Below are 14,990 nucleotides of genomic sequence, written 5' to 3'. Positions count from 1 at the left end.
ACAAAGCAGGCTACGTTGTTTTCAAAATACAAACCCATTATATTAAACTTTTTAAAACACACAATCAGCAACAATAAACAAGAAGATTGAGATCACCATCATAAAAATGATAAGCCATGTAAAGCAATATTATTATTATTATTATTATTATTATTATTATTATTATTATTATTATTATTATTAAATATGGAATAAGATAATCCTCATCATGCCAGCAAAATGCCTGCTGTTGAACTGGATGCAGGGGAAAGCTATGAATAGCACTAGCTTTGGAAGATGCTGATAACAGACGTTAAGATTATATAAGAGACAGATATGAAAATTTGTTTGCCAAATCCTGTTTTTAGACATGCACATGAAATAACTGCTTGTGTCAAAGTCGATATTGCGTTTATCAAGTGGATCTAGTCAGAAGCCATTTTCTTGTGCGTAAAACAGCCACCGCAAAATGATGCTATGCACAAGCTATCATGTGATTTGAGACCTCGACATACATAGGAAGCTACATTAAACCAAGTCAGACCGTTGGCCTATCTAACTCGGTGCTGTCTACATTGAATGACAGCAGTTCCTCAGGATCTCAGACAAGAGATCTAATTCTACCTGCAGATTCTGAGGATTGAATCTTCTGTATGCAAGGCAGTTTCTCTGCCACTGAGCTATGGCCTTCCCCATCAGCTACTGCCCCTACCTTGTACCTGGTGTTTGATTTGCATTTTCTCCCTTTCTGCCATTCTGCCTCTGCCATATGATGTGCCACTTATGAAGCATGAGCACAAACTCTCATTTTGCACATCACTACAGTTCATGCCAGAATTAAAAAGATAAAGGGACCCCTGACCCCTGGACCCAGAGTCGGTCCAGTCGTGACCGACTCTGGGGTTGCGGCGCTCATCTCACTTTATTGGCCGAGGGAGCTGGTGTACAGCTTCCGGGTCATGTGGCCAGCATGACTAAGCCACTTCTGGTGAACCAGAGCAGTGCACGGAAACGCCGTTTACCTTCCTGCCAGTACCTATTTATCTACTTGCACTTTGACGTGCTTTCGAATTGCTAGGTTGGCAGGAGCAGGGACCGAGCAACGGGAGCTCACCCCGTCATAGGGATTCAAACCGCCGATCTTGTGATTGGCAAGTCCTAGGCTCTGTGGTTTAACCCACAGCACCACCCGCGTCCCCATTCCAGAGTTTGTTGTTGTTTAGTCATTTAGTCGTGTCCAACTCTTCGTGACCCCATGGACCAGAGCACGCCAGGCACCCCTGTCTTCCACTGCCTCCTGCAGCTTGGTCAGACTCATGTTTGTCGCTTCTAGAACACTGTCCAACCATCTCGTCCTCTGTCATCCCCTTCTCCTTGTGCCCTCCATCTTTCCCAACATCAGGGTCTTTTCCAGGGAGTCTTCTCTTCTCATGAGGTGGCCAAAGTATTGGAGCCTCAGCTTCATGATCTGTCCTTCCAGTGAGCACCCAGGGCTAATTTCCTTAAGAATGGATGCGTTCGATCTTCTTGCAGTCCATGGGACTCTCAAGAGTCTCCTCCAGCACCATAATTCAAAAGCATCAATTCTTCGGTGATCAGCCTTCTTTATGGTCCAGCTCTCACTTCCATACATTACTACTGGGAAAACCATGGCTTTAACTATGCGGACCTTTGTTGGCAAGGCGATGTCTCTGCTTTTTAGTATGCTGTCTAGGTTTGCCATCTCCTTTCTCCCAAGGAGCAGGCGTCTTTTAATTTCGTGACTGCTATCACCATCTGCAGTGATCATGGAGCCCAAGAAAGTAAAATCTCTCACTGCCTCTATTTCTTCCCCTTCTATTTGCCAGGAGGTGATGGGACCAGTGGCCATGATCTTTGCCCTGCTTCATTTTGAATTCCAAGGCCAAACTTGCCAGTTGTTCCTTTTATCTCTTGACTCCCTACTTTAGCATTCCAATCCCCTATAATGAGAAGAACATCCTTCTTTGTTGTCATTTCTATAAGGTGTTGTAAGTCTTCATAGAACTGGTCAATTTCAGTTTCTTCAGCACCAGTGGTTGGTGCATAAACTTGGATTACTGTGATGTTAAAAGGTCTGCCTTGGATTCGTACTGAGATCATTCTATCATTTTTGAGCTTGCATCCCAGTACAGCTTTTGCCACTCTTTTGTTGACTATGAAGGCCACACCATTTCTTTTACAGGATTCTTGCCCACAGTAGTAGATATGATAGTCATGCCAGAGTTAGTGGCACGCAAAACCATGGCTCATTGTGAATTGGTCAGCAACATATGCCAGTCAACCGTGTTGCAAATACAGCTGCAAATACAACATATTAAGTGTTTTAAGTGCATTTTACAAATGTGGCACTAAATGGTGTTGGTGAGCTAATGGCAAATTCCATATATACATTACTACATGTATTATAAAAGCATTTTCACAGTGTATATATATATATATATATATATATATATATATATATATATATCTATCTGTGTAGATTCAGCCTGGGTCTGGGCAGAAGAAGCTTTGTGCTATCTGTGGTACTTGCTCTTTGGTACAAACTGTTTGGTTCTGGGGAATTCTTCCTCATATTTCTAGATTTACTGCTCAGGAGGGTGCACAGAGATGTTGCTGAAACCATCATCTTGTTTTGCAGAAGGGTGATTCATTCTTTGGAAAGAAGAGCTAGCAATCCTGTGGGGAATTTTATAACCCCTGTGAAGTGCAGCACCACACAGGAAGTGTTTTATCTTTCTCCAGCTTTACTGTCCTTTGAAGTTAACCTTAGTTTTGCCCCATTACTCTGAGAAGAGCAAAGTTCCATGGGTGCATTGCATATTCAGTTTGGATTTCCTTTGGAAAGAGGTCACTAGAAGCTTATTGGAGTTTTGTAACATTTATATTTTCAAATAGACAAGTCAAGCTTAGGTGGAGGCACACAGTTTAAGCATTCAAGCAGCCAACTGAAACCTGGTGCTCCTACATCGAATCTCCAGGGAAATATCCAGCACCCTAAGATGTTTACAGAGCCCAAATTTCTCTCTCTCTCTCAAAATTTCAGAGCTCCTTTATCACTGACAAGTCTAGTTGGGAAAATGAATCTCTTTTAGTTTTTTCTATACCAAAAACATTTTAAAAGTTCTTGGCCTTTGGGCCTATTTGTCTGCAAATCCGAAGATCTCTCATGTCTGTGATTTTCAGACTAACTGCACACAAAAGACATGGGGAGATTTAAGTGATTCCTTTTGTTGTTACCCATTTCAGTCCTTGTGGCAGAACTGCTACAGTGATTTCCTTCTGAAATTTGACAGAATTCATGCTCTCTGAAGTGGTGACTCAGCCTGCAAATTCCATCGAATTCTGCCCCTAAATAAAAAATTAGAGATGGTTTCTGTTTGGAGGGTGGGTGAAATCACATTTTAGAGGTGCCTAGTATAAAAATCACTAGCAGGCTTTATGCTCTCTTGAGGGCCTACTGTGTGTGCAAATTTTACCCACTTCAGTCAAAAGATAGAGAAAAGTTAGGGCCTTGTTGTTGTTGGTTTCCCAGTAGTGAACCAGGGAGGATAGTGGCATTGACATTGGAAGACCAACAGGTCTCAAAGAAGCAGCAAAATCACAGGCTGCACATGGGCGTTTGAACAGGAAGCAGGACTGGGAATATAAACTTGGGTTAGTCACAGTGAGTAAAAGCGTAGGCTTCAGGCCTTCCCTCCGCTTGAATCTGATGAACTCACATTTCAACCAGAATACTGCTAACCACTACTTGACATATAGGCTGCACCATAGCATTGCTTCGAAAGATGCAGTGGCTTCCAGGCAAAACTTTTTCGGGAGCATTGCCTCAGCATATTTGGGATTGGTGTTTTGTTCTGCAAAAAAAGGAATGCTCTGTGAAAAGGCTGCAATAATCCCTTTGGCACAGTAGCAGCTCATACTGGGGGGAGGGGGAGGTACAATAGGAGTAGCTGCCTTTTGCTAACACCCCATGGAAATTTTGCTGTCACAGCAGCATATGATGTTGGAAGGTATTTTCAGACTAGCATGACAGGGGGTTATTGACAGGTTTTTAACAAAAGACAGAGCACCACAACTTGAAAATGATTGGATAGTGCAATCCTATACATGTCTTCTTAGAAATGACTCCCAGATAAGTAGGTATCAAAATGCAGCCTATGACATCTAAAACAAGGAACCTGTGGCCTTCCAGAAGACTACAGTTCGCATCATCTGTGTCCTCTGGCCACATTGGCCGGAACTGTTGGGAGTTGGTGATACAACAACACCTGGAGGAAAAAGATTGCCCATTCCTGCCTTAGTCTTTAAAGCATGGACACCCTTTCACACTTGGGATTCCTGCTCTGAATTAGGATGACGGTTCTTGCTGCTATGAGCCTAGTTTACCAGCTCCATACCATGGCTCTGAAAACTCCAGCTGACCGACGAGATATTCTGTGTGGTGTATATAAGAGTCAAAACTTGTATGAGTCTTTTCCCATTGATGAAAAATTAGAACATGCTAAAAAACAGCAAACCTGGGTGGAACTTTGATATCTGATGGCAACAAAAGCTTGCAATAGTAGGACAGCCATTTGATAGGGGCTCTTATTACATGAGATACTGCATACTTTCAAGTTAAACCCTGACAATGTGTTCAAGCGAAGAGTTAGTGTTTTATTAAAGCCACCTAAAGAGATTCATGTCTGAGAGTTTGACGCTGTGCCTTCCATAACCACACATAACACACTATCCATTCAGCATTTCTAGGCTGGCACTGGATTGTGATTATTGTTCAGATTAGCTGAGAGATTCCTTTTGATTGCAGCTGTACGACTTGAGATGCACCTAACTCAGTGCTCCCCACAAGTCATATATCATGGGCCACCCAGAGCATGATAAACTGTCTTTCTGGGACCGTGAAATCAGCATTATTAAACTTCTTGCAAGCCACAATGGCTGTGGAGCTGCATTTGGCTTGGCAAGTCACAAAATATAGGTCTTGATTATACCGTGTTTGCACCAACAGGCATACATAGACAGGCATTCTTGCTGCCCATTACCCATGAAATATGAAATATTCTTCCCCAAAAATTTCCCAGAAGCTGGTATAAGACCTTTCCACTTGGACAATATTTTAGCAACCCAGAGTAATCTGGTTCTGAGTAGCTTTAGTTTGGTATATTTTATATTTTTGAATATACCTATTACTTTTGAATACTGTATCTTGCCCTGGGGGCAATGTCAGCCATAAAACAAGAACAAAATGATAGCAACATTAGTTGAACTATATCATCTATCATCTATCTATCATCTATCTATCTATCTATCTATCTATCATCTATCATCTATCTATCTACCTATCTATCTATCATCTATCTATCTATCTAATCTACCTACCTACCTACCTATCTATCATCTATCTCTATCTATCATTCTATTCGGTTTCTTTAGATCAGGCTTGTCATTTCCTCATCCAGAAAGGAAGTGGCATTAGTTCTCAATTATTGATTAGAAACTAGTGTGTTGACAGTCCACCAGCTGTTGAGAGTCACTTGTCTGCTCTGATGTCACAGGCAGATGTGTGTTATCACCTTCTGGGCTATTAGTTTAGTTGCACTAAAGTCAAGTACTAAGGGGAACTCAGAGCACCTTAGAATTTGTTCTTCAGGAGCACAAAGCAGTTTTGTTTTGTTTTTAATTGCAGCAAACAAAATTTCTTATTGACCAAGGAAATCACATCCTCTTAATACTTGGCTACCTGGCCCTGGGCTGCCAAGCTCTTGGTGAAGGCTCTAAAACTGCTTAGTTGATTTGTATCCAGCTAGAAGGTGTCATTTGAAACACCCTGATATCTAGGCTGTACTGAAAAAAAAATCTTGCTAGGTTCCAAGGTGCTTCAAATGACATCTAGTGGGTATAAATCAATTGAGTGTTTTCCAAATCTTTGATAAAAACTGACAGAGGACGTTTGCTGTCTATGGTATGATGTAATGAATACAAATTAAAACTATAGATTCTAAAAGGGTTTTAATCAGAGTTGTCACTTGCTTAGACAGTATTGACGGCACTGTTGTAAACAGTGTACCTTACAATTTCATAGTTTGCTCAGTGATTTCTGATGGCCATGGAAACTGATGTGGAGATTTAGATCCTGGGCTCATAAGGACCAACCTCATGTACCACCCAGACTCATTGCTACTGAAGGAGCATTGTCAACTACTATCCCCACCACACAAACACACAAACACTGCTGGGTACAGGGTACAGGTGGAATAACTCACAATTCCTTTTTTTTTGTCATTCTCTTTGACCTTACTCTTTTGCAATTCTGAATCTAATTTTGTGGCTCCAGTTCTGTCCTGCCCAACTAGTGAACAGCCACGCCAAGCACATCTATCAGCCATACTACTTTCCTTATTAGGTACTTGACATGCTTCCTTTCCTTACAATCAGAGAAGTCAATTAAAACATGACACTTATAATGTTCTTTGTAGACAAACACACATGGCTGGTAGGCTGTGCTTCATTTCGTGCATGGGCCTGGGGAGGTAAGCACAAAAGGCCAGCAGGATTAGGCAGCTGCTGGGGTCCAGGTCTATTAAAGGACCCACCAACTGAAAGTCAGTGCCACCATATTAGCTTTCAGGACCTATGATCTGGCCAGGTTTTGCTCCAAAAAACCATCTTGACCATATAGGAAGTTTAATATATTCTCTTTGCATACACTTCAACCATCGTGATTTAAATGGGACATCCTGGAATTAAAGAAGCCATACTAGTTTCTGATTGACTCCCTGAATGTCCTGTTTTTTTGATCCAGCGCTCTGGCTTAAGTCAGCTGGCTTCTGTGAGAGCTCAGGATTGAAAAAAGAAGCATCCAAATTTTGACCAGCAGGATGTTGGAGGGTATGTCTTTGTGGTCTCAGACATCCTCTGGCCCTAACCACCTTGACCTCTGAGACCATTGGACCTTCCTAGGTCATGTTGCTCTGAGGGCCTTCCAAAAACTAAAGCCGGCCCTGAGGCCTGTTATAGATATATTGACACGCTCATCAGCGGCAGAGGTGAATGATTCCTCTATACTTGCATCAGATAAGCTAAAGTGGCTTAAGAAAACTAGGCAGTGTGTTAAGCCTCAGTCTCTCATCCTTATAACATGAGCATCTCATGACTAGATGTCACAGAACCAGGGCATGCAAAATACCAATCTTATTAACTTTAAGTTACTTTGACCTGAATTTATTGTGTCTGGTGTGTTTGCTTTTTACAACATACACCCATTCTTGTTGGGACTCTAATATAATTTATTCTTTCTAGATACCTCCTCCTTTCTGTGATCTAAAACTGGGGGGATTTTCTCTTTCTTTTGGTTCAAGAAAGTTAAGTTTCCTTTGTGCTACAAGGGTAAAGGAGAATAGCTCTGGTGGAATTAATAACCAGCATGATCTTTAATTACAAGACATGTGCGGCAGACGCCTGGAGATAGCTACAATTACCAATCTGACAAAAATAGTCATGTTGCACTTCAGACAGACAAGCTACTGTTTCACTTCTACATGCACCGAATGGTCACCTCAAGGCAGCTGTCAGGATGTGTAAGTCACAGCACCGGTTTATGCGCCATTTAAAAAAGAGGAGTCGGGGCAGAGTGCGTCTCGTGCACACCACCTCATTGATTTAAGGAGAGGGCTTTACTGAAAAGCAATACTGTTGAGAGGACACATGGAATTCATAATTTCATCTCCTCAATTACTGCCTGGGGCAGGGTAGCAGGGAGGCTACGAACATAATGCCGGATTCACTTCCTGCCTGGGAAATGTTGTTAACAACACAAGACAGAAAACACAGCCCTTCTCTTTCAGGAAAAGACAGGCCTCTAAGAGAAGGGGAAAGACCTTCGCCTCAGGCTCCTTCTTTTCATTTAAACCATCCTCACACATCAACTCTCTCTCTGTTCTTCAAGCTGGTCCCCTCGCCTGAGCCTCATCCATCATGTGTTTACCCAGGCAAGAAACTCTTCAAACAAGCATTCCATCAAGATTGCTACTTGCGCTCCGCTCAGTCTCAAGTCCTGTGACCAAAAATCAGATGCTACCAAAGCCCAAAGGCCTGATTTGTTTCAAACAAGTAAAACAGTTTAGCTGAAATCAGCCTTGGCTCATGCCCCATAAACAGGATGCAAGGCTTTGGGGACTCTCAAGGAGGAAACGAAACGGGGCAAGTGGTGTGAAGAAGCTGCAGAGGTCATGACCTTTTGGCTTTTCGGGGAGGGGGGATTGAATCAGGAGCCATTATAGATGCTCTGAATCTTCATTATAAATCTCTGGCAGAAGGGCCTTCTCTACAAATGGAAACCAGCTAATAACAGATTAACAGTTCTAGATTTTCTGCAGAAAGACCTGTGAATTATAGTTATGTGTGGCTAGTGCTTTGTATCCAGACTCATTTACAGAACTATAATCCCCAGGGTTCCTTGACTGAAAGACATGAATTTTGCAACTTGCTCAGTCCACAGATCAATTGCCCTGCTCAATTGTTCAAGTCAAACACTAAAAAATAAATGAATGAACTTTTCTTTAAAAAGAGAAGAGTTCAGCTTTAACAGTTGAGCAACCCAATTCCCTGCCCTGTCTGCAAGCCCCTCTGCCTCTTCCCCTGAAATGTTTTCTTTCAAGTCTGATAATGCCTCTTGCCTGTCTGGATGGAGGATACAGAGGGGTGTGTAAGTGTGTGTAGAAGCTGACCTATTATTCCAAAGGTGAAATGTACAATTGTTGCCCTCAGACTTTTGCCTTTAGCCCTGCATAGTACTAGCATGTGCCCACCCAGAAGGTCCCCTAGTAAGAAATGCAGAAGTCAGGCTGATAAAGGTTCTCCACTACACGCTTAGGGCTTGAAATGAACCAACAAGCGATGTTCAGGCACTGGCAAAAATACATTCCACATAGCTGCTCCTATTCCATAATTCTCGCAGCTGTGTTTTACGCTAGTCCAATTTCTGAGAGGTCTTCAGTAGAGATATGCCCTACCCAAATCTTCATCCCTCCTTGCATCCCTGCAACCTGGTTGCAGAGGGGATAAAATCGAGGGAGTGAAGAATGGGGGTGTGGACAGGTCAGGGATCCAAAGAGACATCCCTCTGGCAAATGGGTTCTGCAGCAAAGGTGACTACGTGTGAGCTGCAGATACATATGGCATTGCAGGAGGTTGTAAGACGTGTGGCATCTTGCTGTCCAAATTTGTTACATACAGGAACTTTGGCAACTGCTGAGCTATGCTCACACATCAGGAAGGAAGCTGGTTCTTAAGAAGAGGTGACAAAACTTATACCCAGAGGAAGGCTTTGCTTTTTATTCACTCTCCGCTCAGCTCCTGGGGCTGTCAGTCACTGATGTAGGCTGTAAAAGTTACACCGGTTGCCTGACTCTCCCAAGAAAAACAGCAACTTTCTGTGCAGAGACAGAGATGCCATTGCCATGTGCCTCACTACCAAGGGTAAATCCCTAGTGGCACTTCTCCCTCTCCACCAACTTATTTAAAACCTGCAGAGCATGAAGCAAAGAGCAAAAGACTTGGTCCCTGGGTTCATTTGCAATTCAGAAAGCACAATCCACTGAGGCAGCTTTGGAAATTAAAAGGAGACCGATAAACTCCGTTGGTCTTGCAAGGATGAGAGGTTTGTGTATGTATGGTTCCCCCCCCCCCCAGAAGTGCCCTAGAGCAGAAATGAGCAGGGGTTTAAAAAAAAAATATCTGGCACCTGCAGAAATGGGAATTGGGGACAGCCAGTGTCATGGGCAGGGATCCTTTGAGAAAGGAAGTGACTTTTGCAGAGAAAAATAAAACACCCCAGGCCATGAGTTGAAAAGGAAAGATTTATGCCTTCCTCCCCTGTGGCCATAACTTCCTTTCCTTCCTTCCTGCTGACAATGCTTCTTGAATACCCTAAGAGAAAAGGAGGTTGAAAAAAAAAAAGTGCATTCAATGTTAAAAGCAGCATAAAGCTGCCTATGGGGATTTGGCATAGGGGGAAAATGAAGGATGCCTGGAGAGAAGACTTAAGAAAGCCCAGAAATGTGTGTGTGTGTGTGTGTGTGTGTGTGTGTGTGTGTGTGTGTTTAAAGCCCAAGCTAGATTCTGATTTCTGTACCTGAACCTCACCCATCACCCCAATACTGTACAACATTCCTGGCCATCATAGGAGCCAATGCCTAGGGGCCAAGGCCCCTTTGCCCCCCATAAAAAATCTGAGGGGGCCTCCACCACCCCCAAGTTGATGGGCATTGCCATTCAAATGGTCACGACTTATGATCATGGGCATAGCCAGGATTTTTGTTAGGGGGCAGTAGGCCTTTTGTTAGGGGAGGCAGGCAGAATCTCAGTTAGCTATGTATTTTTATTGATTGGGGGGGCAGCTGACCCTCCCCCCCGATGGTGCCCATGCTTGTGATCGATTATGCAGGCCGGGGGTTACCTGCCCCTCATATTTTATTCAAGTTGGCACCTCTGCTGGCCATGTTGAAGGCATAACCCTTGCTGTTCCTACCACCCATGTCATGTTACAAATGCTTCAGGTTACAAACTCCACTAATCTGGAAGAGTAACCTCAAGTTGAGAACTTTGCCCCAGGATGAGAAAAAGAATTTGTGTGCTTCTAGTTAAGAACAGTTTCAGGTTAAGAATGGACCTCTGGAACGAATTACGGTAAGTTCATGACTAGAGGTACCACTGTACTTTTAAGCAGTAGCATGGAAGTTGCAATCACTAAAGGGGCAAGTAGCATGAGCTGAACTGGAGCTTACCAATCACATGCTGATCAACTGACAGAAACATAGAAAGCTACAATGTCTATTTACAATGACAGACAGAAGCTCTGCAGGGTCTCAGCCTTAGCTGAAGATTCCATGAATTGAACGTCAGACCCAAAGGTCTGGACTATAGACCTTCTCACTGTTAGAAGAATACAAGAATAAAGAATCAGTCCTGCATTTAGGATCTAGTCCTGCACCCTCTTTTCAGCCATGTTCTTTCATGGCCAGTGTATGTTGTCTGTTGTTTAGTACAGTGGAACTTTGGTTCTTGAACTTAATCCATTCCAGAACTGTTCAACACCCGAAGCTGTTCAAAAACCAAGCTGTTCAAAAACCAAGGTGTGGCTTCCGATTGGCTGCAAGTGCTTCCTGTTGGAAGCTGCATTGGACGTTTGGCTTCTGAAAAATGCTCAAAAACTGGAACATTTACTTCTGGGTTTTCGGCGTTCGGGAGCCGATTTGTTCGTCAACTAAGCTGTTCAAGAAACAAGGTTCCATTGTATTAATTTATATAGCACAACCAGTGTGCATAGCACTTTACACAAGTGCAAGAGGAGAAGTCCCTGCCCTAAAGATCTAAAATTCAACACAGGACAAGCTACAAAAGATGGGGAATGAACTGGAGACAAGAGTAAATAGGGAAGCAACATGTGATTCTGTTTGTAACACACACTTAAACTTAGTTATCAACTAGATTACAAGAGGGCATGGGAACTAGATGTTACTTCTGCATAGTACATAAGCAAGGCACACAGGCAACCACCCCCCTTGCATTGTTTTGTCTCTAGCATCTGGTATTCATTTCAGAGGCATACCGCCTCTAAATGCAGCAGTTCCATTAAACCATTTAACCATCTTGCTATTGGCCTTTATTAGGTTTTTGGCTACATGTCATGAGCTGGTAACAGATGGCCTAAGGCTGCATGATACTTCGAGGGGTGTGTTTTTTATGAAGCCTGCAAACTCCTACTAGCATTCTGAGAATTGTTTCTAAGGAGTAGCGTCCCTTTTTCATACTTTGAGAACAAACTGATATAAATGATGCATTCAAAAGTTTTCATAGGGGTATTATGACATCCAGAAGGCAAAGGGGGTAGGCTTCCTGTATTTATTCAGTTTTCAAATCTAATGATGCCGAAACCAGAAAGGAGGAGAATTTCATTCAGCCTGCATTTGTAAGCCAACTGACTTAATTCAAACCTCCTGGATTGGAAAGTAATAATCTTCCAGATTTTGCACTTCTCCGAAGTTCTCAGCTCAGAAAATAAAACCAAATTTCATTTTAAAAGTATGTATTTCATATGACAAAAATATATTTAGAAATGTGTACAGTGAGATAAAAATGTAATTTTAGTATTTTAAAAATATTAATATGGAAACAGGCAATAAACAGGCAATGAGCATATGCCAAATTATCATGAACCAGAAATTGACTGGTCTAATCTAAGTCAAAGCCATGAGCTTAAATGATTAAGATGGAATCCTGAACTCACTTAATAGGGAGTAAACTTCAGTGAACCCAACAAGAGTTACAGTGGTACCTCGGGTTACCTACACTTCAGGTTACATACGCTTCAGATTACAGACTCCGCTAACCCAGAAATAATACCTCAGGTTAAGAACTTTGCTTCAGGATGAGAACAGAAATCGTGTGGCGGCGGCGCGGCAGCAGCAGCAGCAGGAGGACCCATTAGCTAAAGTGGTGATTCAGGTTAAGAACAGTTTCAGGTTAAGAATGGACCTCCGGAACAAATTAAGTACTTAACCCAAGTTACCACTGTACTTATGATTAAGGATGCAGAGGAACATTTATTTATATCATTTGTATCCAAAACCTTTCAGGAAAAAAAATTCTTTCTCTTTCTCCCCACTGTTCACATTTTTTTCTTGAAGATTTCAGTGTTCCCATCCGCACAATGAATGGTCAATAAAGAAATCTTTGGCACAGCTCTAGCTAAAGTAGCAAGCACCAAAGCAAGAACTTCCAAGTTCAGAAGCCATGCAGGAAGAAGAAACGTATATACAGAAAAGAGACCTCGGCATTGCAGTTCACACATTATCTTGCTTAACTACATCTCTGCCCTCATCAACGTGTATGCATTAAATGTGAGGCTCCTCATCAGAACCCTGCTGGGATATCATAATTTATCAGTCTCAAGACATTCCACACTGAGACTCCTATGTGCAAGTTACTGATAAGCTCAACAACATATTTGGACTTCTTGGAACTTAAAAAAAAACAACAGTCTTCCTTGGAATGATCTTTTCTGTATATTGTTAAAGTAAGGAGAGTGAAGGGCAGTAGTGCCAGTAATGTTGTGCAAAAAATTGAAAGGACTACAGTTCTCAGCAGAGTTTTTGAGTTTCATTTAGAGACATCCCCAAAACATTTGTTGGAGAATAAATTTATGCAAGAGGCTAACTCGTTCTAGAGATTATTCAAAGCACACTGGCTTTTCGGGTTGTCCACATGCCTTCATCCACCAAACAGGTAGCTGATGCTTCAAAAATACAGTCTGGGTTAGATATGGATTTCATGATGGAAATTATAGTGGTGTCTTAGAACACAATAAAACTGTACCCAATCGAGCTGATGGGAGTTGCTGCCCAAAGCACCTGGCAGGCACCAGGCTGGGGAATGCTGGGACATAGCCCATTCAGACATTTAAAATAATATTGCATGTGGGGGGGGGGAGTGAATGCAAAGAAGCCAGTAGAATAGTGGCTACTGAGAAGGATGGGGGCCCTGGGCACAAAATTCTGAGAGGTGCACAACCAGATACCCCCACGACAGGCTCCCTCAACATGGCTGAGCTCCTACTGCCTTCCAGAGCTGCAGGGAGGCAATCCGTGTCCAGCCCAGGCCTTTGGGGCTGGGGCAGTGCCTCCTTCTCTGTGTGGCCAGTGAAGTGACGTCTGTGTGTGCCCTGCCCCTTGGTTGGCAGACAACTTTGGGCCAGCTCTCCTTTCCCTCTGTGCAGGCTCCACAACACCTCCCCCCTAGCTGTCCAATCCACCAGGGGGCACAACACTTGCCCTGCCCTGGGCACCATCAACCCACGCTACATCACTGAGACAAGCATGCTAGCTCCACCGTTCCCATTGCTGTCCCTGCTTCTCTCCACAAGTTGCATTTTAGTCATATCTTCTCCACATGCAAGTTTTCCAGGGGTAGCATGACCAGCTGCGGGGTTTAGAAGAGAAGGTGCAGACAGAGGCAAGGAATGAGCTGCATTTGATTATGCTCAGTTTTTGACACGCAGCAGTCTGAATCAAACTGAGCATACCTGGCAACCTTCTATTTTACAGCCTAGTTGATTAGGAATGTTTAGTTATTAATTATCCTTCCTCAGTGCAAAGGGGTTTGATGAGATGACTTTTGTGGTACTACAAGTTATGAGGAACTAAATGGTTTAAAGCACGAGGGTTTTGTTTATTTATTTATGAAGTCACCATCCTTTGACATGAGAAAGAACCTGTTGCCCCTAGACAGATTGTCTAAGCTGGTGAACTGCTCAGAGCTGCAAACATTGAGAATGTCTGTGCATACTGACCCACCTCCAGGATTCAATTTGGACCCAATCTGGCACTTTGGAATCACAGTGACTTGGGATGATTCAAGGCTGACCCAGTCCAGATCTAGGCCCCAAACTGATTTGGGGGCCTTGCACATTCTCTTTCTCCCCCTCCTCACCTTCAGACTCTCCCCCCGCCCCCTGACAATCCAGATCACTATGACCGGGTCTGATCTGACTTGTGGCAATCCAAGACTGCCCCATCCTGTTGAACACCAAGAAGTGTTCAACAGGAAAATGGACTCCATCAGAAAGTGGTGGACTCTCCTTTGGAGGTTTCTAAGCAGAGGTTGGATCGCCACCTGCCATCGATGCTTTAGTTGAGATTCCTGCATGGCAGGGAATTGGACTAGATGACCCTCAGGGTTCCTTCTAACCCCAAAATTATATGCATTTATGTTCCTTCCCTGCAGTTATATCAGTCTCCAATCTACAGTATATAAGTCTGACAACATTTTCCCCGAAGACACAGCTAATGAGCACAAAGGCAGTCACTGTGACATTCAAGTGTTATACCACAGTTTCACAACAGTTGACAAATGGGTCTGCAAAAGTGAAATAGTCAAAGGGGGGTGGAAAGGAGGGAGTGTGTATGTTAAAATGGGTGTTGCATTTGCAAAAC

General features: G+C 43.1%; 1 protein-coding gene across 2 annotated transcripts in view; it reads right to left on the bottom strand.

Moving 5' to 3' along the window:
* GYPC (glycophorin C (Gerbich blood group)) overlaps positions 1 to 14,990 on the bottom strand; it is a 32,533-nt gene that overhangs the window by 15,848 nt on the left and 1,695 nt on the right. The gene's annotated exons all lie outside the window — the stretch shown is intronic.

Source organism: Podarcis tiliguerta, assembly GCF_965153285.1.
Source record: "Podarcis tiliguerta genome assembly, chromosome: 1".
NCBI classification, from domain to species: Eukaryota; Metazoa; Chordata; class Lepidosauria; order Squamata; family Lacertidae; genus Podarcis; species Podarcis tiliguerta.
The sequence above is the reverse complement of the archived record's forward strand: the minus strand, read 5'-3'. Positions and strand labels throughout refer to the sequence as shown.